We start from the raw sequence: 17,413 nt of genomic DNA on the forward strand, positions 1-17,413 counted from the left end.
ATGAAATTTCTTTATTTGCATCTTCTTTTTCCTGTGTTCACTAATTTGGCTCAGATAAAAGAAAAGGCTTGAAAGTGAACACTACAAAAAAAACAATGCTTTGAATTTAGTGGTGTTTAAAATTCAATATCAAGTATTGAGTAGCTGTTAGAATAGAAATACATCTGAAAATAATATTTCTCTTATTTTGCTTGCTTTAAATATTCTGAAAGCACAGTGAACTCTTGTACTGCAGCGTGGCCTGTTAGCACCTATTCAGTACGTGTGTCTCTGAGCGTCCATATGTCAGGCTCATACGCAGGGTAACAAAACATGTAATCTGGTGACGGCGAGTTCAGCCTGCCACTGTTTGTTGACAGTCAGTAGTGGAAGATTGGCGTTAGCGGGACTAGAATCTGCTTTCTGGCAGCAGAGGCCGAGGGGAGATTAGATGTTAGTGGCGGTGCGAGCTGGCTCTGCAGCTCTGGTCCAGGCCTCGCTCTGTAATTAGTCCTGGCGAAAGACCTTCCTAAAGGCGGCCGGCGTTGACAGGACCGTCTGCGCCTTCCTGAGCTTTGACTCCCACTGTCTCCCACTCATGCCACCCAGCCTTCCCTCTGTTCTACTTCTTCTTTATCTTTTATCACCAATCTCTTTCTCTTTTTACCCCAAACCCCCAACATCATTCTGTGCAGCTTGGTTCATCATGAGTGCTGAAGCCTCTAAATAAATGTGCAAATTGAAAATGATCTCATATTTCACTTTGACAGCAGGATTATTTTTCTGCTGCCATTTAAAATGTCTCATTTGCTTCTTTTTTTTAAACCTGATCTGGTCTTCGATGCTGACAGGTTGATTACAGTCTTGCCCTGATGGCTCTTTCTAACCCCCCACTGTAATAAGACAAGCTAATGATGGGACTGAGAGAGGATGTGATGTGGGATGGAAGCAGCACGGCTGCTGGCTCGCTCTATTCCCTCTCTTCCTCTAATTTTTTAAGTGGTTTTGGGCACCGTATGAAGATGTATCCTTTATGATTCAACCTCAGTGGTCTCTGTGAGGTTTGGCCATCGGGCCGGGGAGTGTCTCTTGACATCAGTCTGGTCATACTGGTTTGCTTTCGTGGGTTAATTATTTCCTTCTTGAAGGATATTCAGATGTCTGTTGAAACAATACTAACATGTCTTGTCTGGAGGGTCAACAATAGCCTCACAAGGATCAGCACCAATATAAATCAGTGTTATGTTAGATCAGTGAGCATATAATCTTTGTGTCTTTTATGCTGTGGTTCAAAAATGTACATGGCAGATGTGTTATTTTACTATTAAAAGCTGTTCTTTGTTTTAAAGCATCAATGACAGTTTTCTTTGTCAGTGAAAACAGGCTGTAATCATTTTCATTTTAGGTAGGGAGTATTTTTACAAACAGTAACAGATCATTTCTGCAGAGTAAACCTTTAAAGGTGTCAGACAAACCCCAGAGTCCAATGAAGTGTAGCCAAAGCTCATATGATGCTTGCCAAACAGAGTGAGTATTTCCATCCTGGATGTCACCTACAGGTTTGTCCCTGTGTCCTGCAAATCAACTGCAAAACAGTTTCCCTTCTTTGCAGCTCAGCAAGGAAACACTGTCCATAAAAACTTAAAGTAAAAGGCCATACGTTTTAAAGGTACTCCACTATATTTCCCACTTCAAAAAACCCAAACTTTTCCTTTAATTTACATGTTTGTTTTAACTTATGTTCATTCATGCAGTTGTCCAAATTTGTTCTCATTCATTCTTTTGATCCATCTACTCTCTACCTCATAATTCCTGTATTTATTCACAACTTTGACATCTCCAGTATCCATCAGGTGATAGATAGCTAAAAGCTGGGACCATTGTGAGCCCCTGGACTATAAATATATATCATTTCATGTGGTTTGAGGTCAGAGTAACGAGCAGGGAATTAGGCTCTCAGCAGTCAGTGCTACTGAGTTGTATGCTTTTACTCTGCTCGTCTGGCCTCTGCAGTTTCTCTCTCTCTCTCTCTCACTCAGGCCCTCTTTCCCCCCTCGTTCCCCCTCTCTGCCTTTGTTTCAGTGCTGCTGCTGCAGTCGGCCATGCCTGCAAATGAGCACTAGGACAGAGCAATTATTCAGCACAGGGGCAAGCCCCGCACCCCTCCGTTTTATACACACACTCATGCTGCACTGGCTGTCATGTTTAGATGTTACATGCATTCATAGTGTGGACATTTTTGATAGAAAATTTTACACTTTGACGTACACAGTGAGAGGAGAATGAAATATGCTGCTGGAAAATTTCTTGGATGTAGATTTGTCTTGGAACTCAATTCCCTCAGGGGTGGATGAGCTTCATATCTCTTTCAAACATGAATAAATGTGACTGACACACAAACATTTCTCGTGCCCATCCCCCTTTTATCCACCCCTCCCCGATGCTACGGAGACACTGGTATGGAGTGTGTGCTGGTGGAGGGGATGTCAGGGAGGGGGAGGCCTACGTGAGACAGCATGCCGGTCGGCTCAGTCGGTGTGTGTGTGTTTTTGTGAGGGAGTGTGTGAGCTGCAGCTTGCTGGCTCTGCTCGCCGGCGAGAAAGCATCAGCCATCTCTGTCAGAGCGGCTCTGCCCCTTATGACTCCTGTTCGCTTCCTTTTCTGTCTCTCATCCTTTGTTTTTGCTGTCTTTTTTTGTCCTTTCTCTGCAGACGCCACAGCCTTGCCCCCCCGTGCGCCCTCTTTGCAGACAAAAAGCTGCACTACCCCACCAGGTAAGACGCTATATTTATCCTTTGTGGTGCAATCAGTTGCTCTATTGCTTGAAAAATCACTTCCAAAGCAGCCGAGATGAAGAATTAATTTATTTTTCTCCCCTTGAGCATGATCTCTAATCAATACCTCCTGCGTTTTGTCTGCCTTTTGTTTGCCTAGATTGTAGTTATTCAGGATATTTGCTGCTGACATATTCAAACAAAAGAGTAAAAGAGCTGATGATGTGATAAGCCAGGGGCTGTTTTTCTGTTTTGGTGACCCATGGTCTTTGTGACGTACCCCGTCTAGACATCGTTGATTATTCAGCCAGCAGGACAGTTCGCCCGAGTGCTGCTGCTGCTGCTGCATGTGTGTATAAAAGCAAATGTTTACAAAGAGATATAAAACATTATTTCAATTAGAGATAATGGTGATGTATTTGGAGGCTGTGGCCGCGAAGGCATGTGGCCGTCGGCGGTTAGCGACTCATAGCCAACAGATTGTTGGTGGTTTTTCTGTGGGAGTGACACCAAGCAGAGTGAGACCGCGGGACACATTACTCCGCCTGTCAGCGGAGCTGGGTGTCACGAGTTCGCTGACGGCTCAGTCGGGAGGAGTTTTTGATGTGAGCAGGTGGTGATGGCGTGATGAGATGCCGACTCTGGCTCCCCGACTTTGCCCTTTTCCTCCCACCTTTTCTTTTCTTCATCACTCCCACTCTGCTTGTTCCTCCCTCTGCATGTTCTTGTCTTGATCTGTCGACCTCCTTTTTTCTCTCTCTGCCTCACACTCTTTCCAATGTCAAGTTGTCATGACAGGACATTTTAAGTTTTAGCCCTTTGAAACCAGGCAAATGGATTCAAAAACATGGGAAGAAGGAATGAGCAACAAAAAAGAAATGGCACAATAAATAGCAAGAAGATAGTAAAAAGTACAAGGAAATTACCTGAAATATTGTTAGTATAAAATAAATAAAAAAGGAAATAACCTGGAAAAAGTACTTAAAGATTATAATAATTGTGTGACATAATTTAAAATATTTAAATATCAATTAGAAATAAACATATATATGTTTTAAAATTCTAAATCTCCTAATTTCTCTAAATTTTTGGGGCATTTCTTACTAAGTTGCTTATTTGATTTAATTTTATTTATTTATTTTTCACCATGTACTTGAAATAAATTGCACCAATTTGCTGAAGTTATGAAAGAAAAGTGATGTTGCTGCAGGATTCAGTTAAAGGGGAAATTGTTGCAGTGGCACGCTCTGGACCCTTTTCTATCTATGACTGTGTGCCAGAAGTCACCAGGGTGTCTCTCCAATCCACAGTGACGTGCCCCGCACTTCCCCTCTCTATATCTGTCCCAGTCGGCCTGCATGTTGCTCAGCAGCTCTGAGGCGAGCTGTCCTTTCCTGGGAACCAACTTCGAATAACATGCCATGGCAGAGAAGGGGAGGATGAGGGGGCAGAAGCGCCTTATCTCTGTCCTCTTTTTGGGGTCACAAGTACAGTACTGTCCCCCCAGTCATCCTCCCCCTTTTCCAATTTTTCTCAGTGTCTCTCCTCTGCCCTCGGAGCAAGGTCATGGAGGCCACTGCTGCGGTTGGTTAACCAACTGTTGTCGTGCTCGCAGGGCGAAATCAGTGGGAGATAGGGACATTGTTTCGGAGTCAACATCGCCCCTGGCTCCAACTGCTGTTTGTCAGCAAGGCATTTGAAATGTAATAGAGCTAAATGTAGGTGTTAGAGAGAGCGCCAAGGGTGAAAAAGAAGGGCATTGTTTTTTTCTCTTCCCCAACTGTCATTTAGAAATTCCTCTGCAACAGAAAATTGAACTGTACTTTAATCCTGGAATGCACAATATTATTACTTTGCATCACAGGGAATAAAGAATACAGTGTTTTTGGAGATTCCCCTCAACAGGAACTCAGGACATGTAGGCCTCTGTAGCTTAAAAGCTGGAAAAAGCTAAAACTCTGCCCCCCCCTCCCTTGAAATTGCCACATGTATACCTTTTATCCACCAAAATAAGCATGTGTATGCAGGTTTTTTAAACGTGGGAAAACCCACTTAAAATAGGTCATGGACTCCCTACCCATTGCCAATAGGCTCTCTCATTACAAAAAAATGGTAGTAAACAGAAGGAAGCAGCGTGGAGGCTTGGGAAAATGTTACGGTGGTTACTTCTTCATCGTAAGCTGTACACATTGAGTCTCTCTTTCAAACTCTGTGCCAGCTGATTTTGAATGCTGTGTGACGTGTGTGAATGATGAGTTCTGCTTGGACAAACATATTACAGTAACCATAGTAACTGCAGATCACTTATTTGGGAAAATTGTGGAAAAGTAACAATGTTTATGACTGATAATGTTTGAGGAGTGCATTGGTAAAGTGTTGGTTTCAATTTTGGTTTTTCATTATGGTTAAGGGGGGGTAGAAATGGCAGAACTCACTTCCATATACACTAATGCATTGTGAGAATTGTGTGTTTTTTGTTTCTCTGTTTGTGTTTTTTGAGTAATAACGTAATAATAAAAATTTCTGCTCAGACCGGGATCGATGGAATTTGTGGCGGTGCATCATTGCATTGTGCTGCAAAAGGGTCAAAAATTAGCTTATGCTGGGTGTCATATTTTCGTCAATGCCAGTCGAAGATGATTGGAATTGGAGCTGATAAATACCTGTGACCACAGTCTTTTTTTAAGGGAATGAATGCTGATTGTAACTTTTCCCATGAAGTACACAAGCTAGATGTTAGTGGATGTTAGTCGGTGCTTTGTCCAATGGGAAAGGTGCTTTATGAAATTGCTTTTTTACAGTGTTTTTTTGTTTGGGATTTCTGAGAGAGATGGTGTGATATTTACATTTCTATGCCGTTTTTTAAGGATCTAGGTCCACCTACTTTTTTAGAGGGGTGCTTACCATTACATTTTATAGGTGAATAGGCTTTTTTCTGTGCTTTTTTTATGTAATACTGAGAACTGACTAAGAATTCTGGAAAAAGCAAATAAGTAGACCTTGAGTTAACTAATAAGTTAATAGTTTTCCTTTTCAAAACTCTTCACCTTACAAGATAGTTGGTTATCCAGTTGTCATATTAGATGTTTTCATCATCCAGTAATTGTAACAGTATTTTTCAGTATCATGCTGCAGTGTTTTTAACCATCAAGTCCTTTGACACTGCCAGAGCATAACATGTAGTTTAGGTTATTTTCAGAGGCAAACTGTAGTAGAAAAGGACACTGCGGTCGAGTCAACACCACCGTCGACTTTGATAGAATGCCCTTAAGTGTCTGTTGACAAGTGATACTTGATGGGTTTGTCGCTGGATGTCACTGAAAAAGATGAGGTGAGCCGTACAGACAGATGCAGCTGAATAAAATAGACAGCGTGTTATTTTAGGCCGCAGGAAAGTTGGTGAAGCTGAGCTTGAATGTAGCGCTATTGAGGAATATGTGATGATGCTGCGTAATGTAAAGTAGGGATTACTGGAGTATCTTCTCCGTTAATCCACAAAGCACTTGCACCAATTTTGGAATTTGTTAGGTCAGTAGAAGAATTTATGCTGTACATACAAAAGTGCAGTTTAGCTTCTTCAGCTCGGTCCACATCTGAGATCAGCAGACCATCAGACCTGAACAGAGGGGTTGTCTAAATATTTGATATACAGATGAGGATTAATGGGCTGATATTTAATTAATGCTATTGTCTTTTGACCTTAAAAAGGTACTCAAAAGCTGCAATAAAGGCAATAAAAATAGATTTCACAACTAAAAATTATCATTTTTTTTGCATTTTTCAATTCAGGATGCTTGTAAATGTCTATCTTACTATAAACTTCCCATTGCTATCATCAGATGTCAGTGCAAACGCAGTAATGTTAAAACTGGATTTACCAAATCAAACCCCTGAACAGCTGCAGTCTTCCCTGAAAATGCAATATTTTGCACTTTTTCAGCATCTTCACATTCTTGAGGGTGAAAGTTTTCCAGAGTTGTAAAATCACTGCCTGCAGGCCACATTTTAGACCGCCTTGTCAAGTCATGTTAATTGATGAATGTGTGTGCAGTGCTCTTAAGCCACTAAGAAACCTACATGCACACATGTTCTCCTGCATGTCTCCACTCTGAAGTGCAGCTGTCGCCTCAGGGGCACAAAGACCTGCACCTGGTCCTGCCTGGTTTACATAACGCAGCGAGGAAAAGTGCAGCTCGCATGTGTTTGAGCGTGCAGATAATGTGACAAGCAGAGAGTGTTTTTGGTTTTTGCGTCTCCAGTGTGTGTTAACGTGCAAATCCAAGGTCTTACACATTGTTGTCAGAGTGATGTCGATAAGATGTAGATACTTCAAGGTCAAGGAGAGAAATCATTTTTAACGGCCCCCGCATCAGATGTGTAAATGGCCCAATGAACCCATGAGTATGCTATCAAAAAATAATTGTTGTATTTTAAATCTTACAATCATTATATACATGTGCTTGTAAAAGATCATTTCCATCTATCTAACAAACACCTATGTTACGTCACAGCAGCTGTAATAGCCAAAATAACCCAAGAACTACTGTTTCCCAGTTTGTCTTAAGATATTTAGGCCTCTGCAACTACCAACTACTCTAAAAAATAGGTCCATGATGAATGAAAGAAACAAATATAACCTGGCAGTGGTTTGCAGAAACACACAATGCCAACATTTTCTTCTGGTCACTGGGCTATACTGGGGAACCAGAGACCAAGTTCTGCTGCTCCACTGCTCACAGCGCCCTCTTCAAACTGGTGCTCCAATCACGCTCATCTCTTCCTTTTTCTTCCTTTGGTTTAATTAATGAGCCTGTTTCCCTGCAGAGTTTGGCTCATTAGCCACACAGCCCCCTCTGTACGCTGTACAAAGTGTTGAGGTGTAGAAAGCAGCCTCCCCTCTGTCTCTTTACACCTGTAAGATTGCACTGAGGGGCCTGCTGAATAAAGGAGTTCAGGACGACATGCGGAGTTGTGATTAGAAAGGGTGACGCGAATCACAGATGCAATTACTCGCTGGCTCACATCGAGTCAAGTCGTGATGAAAAGATAATGAGGAGCCATAAACCTTTAACATTTCAAACGGTTGCCAACACTTAAATGAAGTGGGCAAAGAGTAAGAAGTTTTTTGTTAAGATTGGTTTCTGCGTTGCAAAAAAAATGCTGTTAAGGAAGTTAATGAAATGTAGTTTTATTTTGAAACTTTCCTTCATTTTTGTCTATTATCAATCATATTCAATCATGTATATTTTGGACATAAATATTCCTCACCTTGACCACATCTCCTCGTGACTTTGATGTATTAAACATGCATTTGTGTGTCTGCTGTAAGGAGGCGTGCATCGGCCCGAGGGAGTGTGCGTGCGGGTTTGTCTTTGGGCAGAAGGAGGCTGTCTTTGTGAATTATAGATGAGGAAATGGGGGCGACGGCCAAGTTAAAAGGAGAGGAGGCAGAGACCTCAAAGGAGAGGCTCTGTCAGATGTGCTGACTGGACCCTCAGGTTGACAACACGCTACAAACACTCTCAGGACACACTGAGGCAGCTTCAACAGCCACATTATAAGCAGAAAACCTGTATTTATTGGAAATTTGCTCCTTTTTATTTATATTTATTTAATTGAAATTAGTGTGTTGGTTTTAAATTAAAGTATCCCCTTTAGAATCTAAGTAACACAGTTTTACTTCTTGTCTTTTCTTTTTAGTTTTTAGCATCTGCTGTAGGAGGTAGAGGTTGTTGTAGCTGTAGCAACAAATCCTTCAGGTGACATAAATACAACATTTGGTATTCCATGTCCACAGAAAACTAAGACTATGTGCCAAAAATACAGGCCCATAAGTCTTTTTGTAGTGCTGGAAATTCCCTTCTCATGTTCTCACAAGTTAGCTGAGTCCAAAAACCATTTGAAGGCCTTTTTCTATGGGATTGATTCACATGTCAATATATGTTTATATTTTAATATATTTTGCTGAGCTTTTTGCACCGCAACAACAATTACCAGAAAAGCTCCCGCACACTGTCTAAATTTAAAAAAATGAATACATTTATTCCCATGTTTCGGTAACTACCTTCATCAGGCAAAGCTTTTGTTGTGCACCACAACTACAGGCATCACCAAATCACGTTATAGCGAAGAACATCACATCACGACATCACGGCAATGGCAGACCTTTTTATTGTCCTAATTTCCAGTGCAGCTGCCCGCTAACTTGTGCAGGGATGAAATGATGTATTTGTGCGTCTCTTCTAGACTTTTGAAATGTTACCACAGCAAATTGATCAAATCTCAACAATGAAACAAGTAATTTTTGATGGTTGTGACTTAAAAAAAAAAAACTTATCCACTTATTTACAGTGATCTCTTGCACAATGCAATTTGAGAAAAAGTCTTTTTTTTTTTTCAGCACTATGGCATCACATGACAACCCACAAGTTGTAATTTCACGATTTGGTCACAATGTCAAATTGGCTGTAAAGCCTGGCGCCGTTCCTGTGGGCTTGTTTCAAACCAAGACGGCAACTTGACAGAGGAAGTACATATCCATAGCACGATCAGTTTCTTCCATTCTTGCATTCCACAATAAAAGACCTAGACATATACACTGCATGACTGTTTACCAGAGGTATCTCAAATTCACTCAAAGCAAAACTATTTAGAACTTTTATTGAAAAAGTGTTGTCACAAATTTGCATCACTGTCTGTATTAATAGCTTTTCTGTGTTTTGTGTTCCTCCCCTGGTGCGTAAAGGCTGCAAGACTTTCACTGAAAGCAAATCAGATGAAAAAGAATTGTCCAGATATAGAAAATGCTTGACAGTTCATTACCCAGTGATCACAGGGTTGGTTGATCAATCCTTCACACCTCCTCTCCACCAAGAGTTTTTAATTGCCAAAATCAATGCATAGCCTTTGAAAATGTGTCTGAATTGATCGATTCTTGTTTAATATGATGATTGATGCAGTGTTTTTTCTTTTATCTATGTTTAATGCATCGTCAAAGCTGTGCAAGCTTGAGTCTGAAAGTGAGACTTGGATTATTAGGGTTCTGCAGGAGGAGCAGTGTGACAGATCCCAACGCAAAGAACTCCACTCAGTAACACTGAATCAGATAATTGTGGAAATATCTTCCTCTGATGTTCCTCCTTATCTCCTCTGTCGGCACATTTCAGCAATGTTCAGCAAGGTTTATCAGGCCTTTTAGCACGGACGCCGAGATTAGGATTCATTTCCTGTTTGCCTCGTCTCTGATGATGAAGTCAAATCTGCGGATTAGGTCAGCCTCTGACCTCCCTCCTCCATCCTTGACTCTTCCCTTCCTCCATTTCTCCGCTCACTGCCGTCTGTTTGACACATTTGGCCTCCCGTCCTCTCGGGAGGAGCATGCAGGTCAAGATGAATGTCGGAGAAAAAATGCGCCATCCACTGTTTTCTTCCTTCGCAGAGACTCGAGACGAATTGCTTGTTTGTTCAACATTGAAGTCACTTAATCACTGTTTGTGCCAATCCATTTAATATCGACACAAGAGCGGAGGTTGATGGTTATCTTGGGTGACTGATATGGTTGTGAAAATGTATAATTATCAGCATTTCTTCCTGTAAAAGCTACAAATAATAATTTTAAAGATTGGATATGACACGCTTCAGATATGTTAAGACAGGCTTTGGAAAAAAAGGATGGTTGCAATTATCAGTGCAGTTATAAAAGGGAGAAACGAACGTTTCAATAAAAAAAAAGAGACTTATTTGAGAAATTCACTCATTGATTGATAATTGTTTCCCAATAACATTTACTTGTATCAATTTGTCAATTAGTTTTGTGTCCAGCTAAGATCACAAGCTCCACTTGTTAGTTTATTATTTATTAAAAATCATGGGTTCACTTTTGGGGAAAAAAAAGATTAAAACAAATCGTGTTGAGGGAGATTTAGGTTTCGTAACAATCAGGCCAACTGCTGTGTGCGAGCGGGAGGGATCATTGACTCTGACAGCTAAAAAAATGGCTTTCAGTACAATGCTTCTGGTTCTGTCACGCTCCTGATATTTTTGGGATGGGCGGTAACGACGTACCTCTCTCTCCTAACTCATCCCTTTCTTTTCTGGCGAAGCCTCCCCAGCTGGCCAGCCTCCAGAGGAGAAATTACTTCCTGTGCGACCTTACAGAGTCTATTTTCTCTCTCTTTGTCTCACTGTTTTCTCTGCTCTCTACTTCTGTAATATCACCTTGCTTCCCTCAGAGGATAATTGATGTTTCTCTTTTCTGTCTCTTTCTCTATACATGCAGACAAAAAAAAACAAACCAAAGGAAACATTTGAATGTATGTGTGCAGTAACATAACAAAAATTTAAAAAAAAGAAAATGTGAAAATGAAAGCGTGACCACAGAAGCATGTGTTAACAGCACATAATTGAAAATCAGTGAGATAATAAGCGCTTTTACAGACTGTAAATCCAAGAGGCAAGAAGCGTGAGTAGTTAGTAGTTAGACAGAATTTCCAGGTTTAAGAAACTTCTTTTGGCAGATAAACAAAGGCGGATGAATTATAAAAATACCACCTAAGTTGCAATAAACCTGAACTGGCCTCAGAAATACTTGTCTTTCCTCCTTTGTGAATCCTGTTTCCTTCTCCTTTTTTTTAAACTCCAGACCTCTTTCTCTCCTCTCTAATAAATCAACCTCCTTCCTGTTTGGAGAATCTCTGCTCAGCTCTCTTTGCGTCCCTCTCCTTCATCCTCTGTCTCTTTCTTTCTCCGTCCAACTGCCTGTTTTGGCGCCAGAGCCCCCCGACGGCCCTTTCACACTGTTTTACAGTTAACAGGATGCTCTGTTTTCTACCTCCTTACAGTCCAAACGCGGGGTAAACGTGCAAATCTGTCTTTCTTCATGGCTGGCTTAAGCCTTAACTCATCCCCTGGCTCAGCCCCAGCGGACCAATCCAAGAATCTCACAAATCTCAAAAACAGCTCACGAGTGGAGTCTAGCTGGCACGCAGACGACACGTTCTCTTGTAGTCACTTAAAAATAATCACTTTGATTTCTTCGTGGGATTATTATCATCCCTGCAGTTGCCTTGGAAACTGTCCTTAGTGACCTCTGTTTATTTGTTTTTTTTCTCACACTGACTGTCATCACACTTGTTGACTTGAACACTGGTCTGTTTTTTTACCTGATGTTTTTCAGAGATGTTGGGATGTCAATTTGTTTACTTTCAACATTGCCAGGCAAGCTGTTTCCCCCTGTTTCAGGTCTTTATGCTAAACTAAGCTAACCGGCTGCTGGCTCCAGCTACATATTTACATTACTGACATAAGCACAGTATTAATCATCAACCTCTCAGCAAGAAAGTGAATTGGCTTATTTTGCAAATTATAGAGCTATTCCTTTAAAGTAGGGGTGAGCGATAAATCCAATGTACTCGATAAATAGCAGCTTGTTTCAGTTGCAATGTATAAAATTATGTTATCACGAACATCTTTTATATAAACTGTCTCATTGTTCTTTAAGAAACAGGCATGAGACTCACTTTGGTGCTTTGTTTTTTCCTGTCTGTCTTACGGCTCTCTGCCTCTCACAGGCACACACACACAAAAAGCAGCAGCGAAAACATCCACACTTCCTGCCCGAGATGAACCAGGTCCTTCAAAATAAAAACACCATCTCCAAATATCGAATACAAGTTTGCCAGATGGCACCAAATAATTTCACATGCTCATTGCTAATATACAGTATCTTATCCTCTCCAGAGCACTTTTCAAAAGTAGTGTTGCGAAGAAAAAAACAGACGAGTCATAAAATCAACAGGTTTTAAAGGAAAACAGAAACAGAAAAAACTATTTGGTGTATAAAGCCCAGGAAATAAAAGAGAAAGAAAGTTTAAAGGAAATTAGTACTCAAATAAAATTTGGAAAGACTCTCCAATGAAAGTATGTTTTAATAATAAGGGACTTAAAAGAAATCACTGACTCGGCCAGCCTGATGACCTCAGGCAGATCATTTGTGGACCCTGCTGCAAATCTACAAAGATTAGTTATCCTGATATTTGTAGAAACTTTTCCTACAATTTTCCTTTTGTACCATGTTTTTTTAAATAGTCATACGTACTTAATAGGCTTTCTTCGGACAAATTTAGTGTTTTCTTCTCCCTGACACTTTGCCATTGTCCTATTCACGTACTTGGTTGTTTTAACTGCATACTTTTTTGATGCAGGATGAAGCTGTTTAGTATAGAGCGGACTTCTGTGAATAAAGCTTGTGGTCAGGTCTTCACTTTTCCCTTATTCTGCAAGATTTAAGTGTATGTCTTGAATAATAATATAAACTTTAAAAATAACAGTGTCATTCTTTTCTTTGGACAGCAATAAATGAAATGCTAATATAGGCGTTTTTATTATTTATATACTTACATATATTTTAGTTTTCTTACACCCCTTAAAATCAAGAAAGCCTCACATCCCCTCATTTATGCACATGCTCATGCATGGACCGTGAAAAGATTGTCTTTGGTTTTTGTTTTTTAGTGCAGCATCAGCAGCATCTTAAGATAGAGGCAAGGTCACACTGAGGTTTGGATTAATGTTGCAGGCAGACTCCAGGTGACGGAGCAAAGCTGCTGTGTGCACCCACGGCTCATGCACAGTTGTGTTAAACACAAGGCCAAGATGAGGGCTGTCTTAAAGAGTCCCTCAGTTTAATTCTGGACTTGCAAGGTTGGATTCAGTGGTTAAAGCTTGAAGCTAACAGTGAATGAAATGGGTTTAGGCTTTTGTCAGACGCAGTGACACAGCTCTTTTTTTAGGGAGAGGTGTTAAACTTTAGTGTTGCGCATTACTGATGTTCTAACATGTATTCCCTCATCTCGCTTTTCATGCAGGTCTGAGCAGACGCTTCAACTCAGCCCTCGTCTGTGTCATCCATCAGTGAAAACAGCTCTTCAAGTTAGGTAAGCTACCGCAAAAATGTGAATTAAAAAAAGAGTCTGTATCAGGGATACTCAAATTGATTTGCTTGGGGGCCACTTTTGCAAAATGACTGGAAGCCAGGGGCCAGTGACAGCAGCCCCATACATGTTTCTATGATTTTAAGGACATTTCTAAGATTTTAGGATGCTTCTTTGAGTTTAGGGCATTTCTAAGATTTTAGGACATTTCTAGGCTTCTCAGATGTTGCTAATATTGTACGATATTTCTGGGATTTTCAGACATTTCAAGGATTTTAGAACATTTCTAGGCTTTCAGGACATTTCCAGGAATTTAGAATATTCCTAGGATTTTAGGACATTTCTAGGAATTCTGGATGTTTCTTGGATTTTGGGACATTTCCAGGATTTTAGGATTTTTCTGGCATTTTAGGACATCAAGGGCTTAGCTAGGACCCGTGTCGGGAGGTGCAGGGATCCTCCACTGGTATGATTATTATTATTATGTATATTGAATTACAAAAACAATTCCCAGTGTAAATCACTTTATTTTTATTGTGAATTTGAAAATGTTTGGGGGGCCACCTGGCACCCTATCGGAGATCAGATTTGGCCCGCAGGCCATAATTTGAGTATCACTGTTCTAGAGTCATCTTACACCTAAATAAATAAGAGAAAAAAAACAAAACATAGTCTGGAGCGCTGCCAGATGTTCATATGCACTACTTCGACTCATACCCCCCCATGACATTTCACACTCACTTTTCCCATGACTCACAGGGCCCCGGAGTCAGATCTAAGTGGCCTCACTCAGCCAGATGATTAACTTGGCTGTCCATGGGTGTATAATAGAGGGGGGATTATGCTAAGCAACATGTTGGAAGGGAGAAGGGGCGATTGTTTGGGCTGATGTCATGCGAGATATTTTTGACTGCCAAAATGCAGCCATGTAGTCATGTTTTTGTTTCTTATATCTGTAAGAGATTCGTGACAGGAAATGACAGAGCGAGTGGCTAAATGTAGATTTGGTGGTGAATTCAGAGAAGTTTTCTGTTTGTGTGCGTCTATATTTAGCTCACGTTAACAATGTGTTTGCTCCCGGCCAGAGAGTTGTGGGTTTGTGGATGCGTTCAGGGGCGTCAATGAAAGGGTGTGTTCGTTTGTGTGTGGGTGTGGTTCAGTTTTTGAGTGCTTGTGCATGCGTTTGGGTTGATTTGGACAGGGTGTGTGTGTGTAGGTGTTTGTCAGCATGCAGGGTGTGGGTTGTCAACAGTCATCGTAATCCCCTCAGCCGTGAAAGACACGTGAAAATGCAAGATGTCCCAGGAGTGAGGAACTGCCAAAGAGACAGAAAGGCAGTGAAAAGTTCTGCGCTGTGTGTAAATGTCAGAGTGGTTACAATTTGCAGGGATTATTGAGCAGAAAAAGCTGAGAAATTTGAGTAGCAGTCCTATTTCTAATTTAGATTTTATCTGCAATAGTGTTTTTGCTTCAGATCATCTGTCAATCAAACAGAGAGGGCAGTACTGAGACATCCTGTTACATGAATTTTGTTGTTGCAGTTTGATTTTCCAAAGATGATGCCCTCTCATTTAGCGACCATTTCGACTTGATTAAATAGGTGTCTTTAGTGGTTATCAGCATCATAAATATGGGATGAAAGGGTCCTGCTAGAGTGGGTTCAGAGTGCCATTATCAGCCCATTAAATGTCCTTTGGCATCAGGAGCAGCTTTGTTAGGTTTCACTTTCATGTTTGTGAGGTTTCGGTTTCGGTTTCAGATAACTCCAGTGTAAACCCATCCACTGCACTGCTTGACACTCAAAGCAAGTGACATAGTATGTATAGCGAGAAACTCTGTAAAAGTGCGGTGGATGGGTCATGCAAACACAGGACTTGGATCCAGGAGACAGCAGTTTTTGTCCTGTGTGAAACCAGAAATCAATGCTGAGTTTTTTTCACACAATTATTATGTAAATTATGTAGGTACACCAGGTAGTTAAACCCATAACAAAGATAACAAGAAACAACATGGCAACAAGAAAGTTGAAAGTGCTCTACACAAAAGCATCGAGACAAAGCGACTGAATTAGAGAACAGAGTGTAAAATTAAACAAGACAAAGCCAGGAGTAAAATACAAGAATAAAAGTTAAAGTGCAGTGTAAGAAATGAATAAATATTTGGATTAACAATCATCAGCAAAAAGAAAGGTCTTGATTTAAAAGAACATAGTTGCAGCAGACCTGCAGTTTCTTCCAGCATAAAAACTTAATACAATATTCCATGTTCAGTCTTGACTCTGGGGACACAAAGAAGACCTGTCCCAGAAGACCTGAGAGGTCTTGATGGTTTATTGTCGCATACGGTCAGAAATGTATTTGGGCTCTAAACCATTCAGTGCTTTATAAACCAACAGTGGGTGATATTCAGTCCTGGTCTGTTACTTCTGATGGTAACTGGCAAATTCTTCCAAACAAATCACTGCTGGTGCTGCAGCAGAACAGTGATACACTAAGAGACCACCCCCATCAGTACCAGCCTAAAAGCCTAAAATGACATCAAGAGCCCAACCAGCAACCAGCTATCAGCGTATTGATGAATTTAAATGGCTCGGCTGCCATTCGTGTCAGTGCAGTTAGGAATTGACCCCCAAGGCTGCGCCTGGAGGATCTGGTGACCTATTTCAGGATCCATAACATGGTCAAAGTCCGCTCTCTGCTGCCAGAATCCTCTCCTGACCAACACCAGCCCCTCCCACCCCGGGCTCAGATCACCATGGGAACAATGACATCACCGTGGGGTGGGGCTGATGTGTGCCAGGAAGCATCTAGTCCTCTGATGAGATCGAAGCTAAAGAGAGGGAAATGCAGGCTGTGAGCAGAGACACAGCAGTCAGTTTGAGTCACTTTGATTTAAAGTCAAGAAAGTAAAATTGTCCTGAAGGAAAAAAACTTCAGTGTGCAGACACTTAAAAAAATCCAAAAATCCTGTTAATACCAATAAATTCATCACAATATGCCGTTTAAACTACAAGAAAAATTTAATCAGCACTTTGCCAAAATAAACAACCCACTATTGACTTTTACTGCTGGGAACTGAGATCAGTGTTTGCTGTCATTTATTTAATCACTTAGTGTTTCTTCTACTGACAGCAGTTATTATGAATATAAATAAGTTATGATGAAGATGATAATGGTTAACTGTAATTGCAATCTCTTCTCTATTTTATCGGTTTAATTTTAAAGCATAAAAGTGATACAGATATCGTAAAGAGTAAGAAACTAGCCATTTTTGCTAACAGCTGATTGGATGTGACACAGTGCTTGCAGCAGACTTCATAAATACTCATCCATCACCCACCCATAAAGACAAATTGTGTGAACCAACCCTTAAACGAGTCACCCTAGATGTAATTCACAGTACAGTAAATAAGTGACAGGATGTTTTCCCCTTCTGTCGTTATGTTTGAATCCAAGTCATGCAGTTAGTAGATTCATGTTCAGATCTTAAGGCCACAATCAAAGACAAGAGGAAGACCCAGTAGACTTGGTTGATAGGAATGTAGATAAGGCAGAGTTTACACATCTGAAATATTTGCCTGCTACAAGTCATGTTTCCTGACCTAAGTAGTTCACTCCCCCCAAAATGATCATCTGAGTGTCAGATACTCACCCGTGTTACATTGAATTAATAAAGTTATTCTTGCTTGGCTCCACTGTGAATGAAGAATCTAAAAATACAGTCATTAGG

At 40.8% G+C, this 17,413-nt stretch overlaps 1 protein-coding gene across 7 annotated transcripts in view; it reads left to right on the forward strand.

Annotated features, from left to right (window-relative positions):
* The first annotated feature begins 2,521 nt into the window (after positions 1-2,521).
* Positions 2,522-17,413, forward strand: part of LOC121963023 (uncharacterized) — a 43,355-nt gene continuing 28,463 nt past the window's right edge. For all 7 annotated transcript variants that reach the window (XM_088074879.1, XM_088074874.1, XM_088074876.1 and 4 more), the window contains exons 1-2: positions 2,522-2,753; positions 13,619-13,687. The gene's annotated coding sequence lies outside the window, so the exon portion shown is untranslated. The remainder of the gene's footprint in view (positions 2,754-13,618; positions 13,688-17,413) is intronic.

The sequence above is a fragment of the Plectropomus leopardus genome, chromosome 24, assembly GCF_026936395.1.
Source record: "Plectropomus leopardus strain MGB_pleo_1.0 chromosome 24, ASM2693639v1, whole genome shotgun sequence".
NCBI classification, from domain to species: domain Eukaryota; kingdom Metazoa; phylum Chordata; class Actinopteri; order Perciformes; family Serranidae; genus Plectropomus; species Plectropomus leopardus.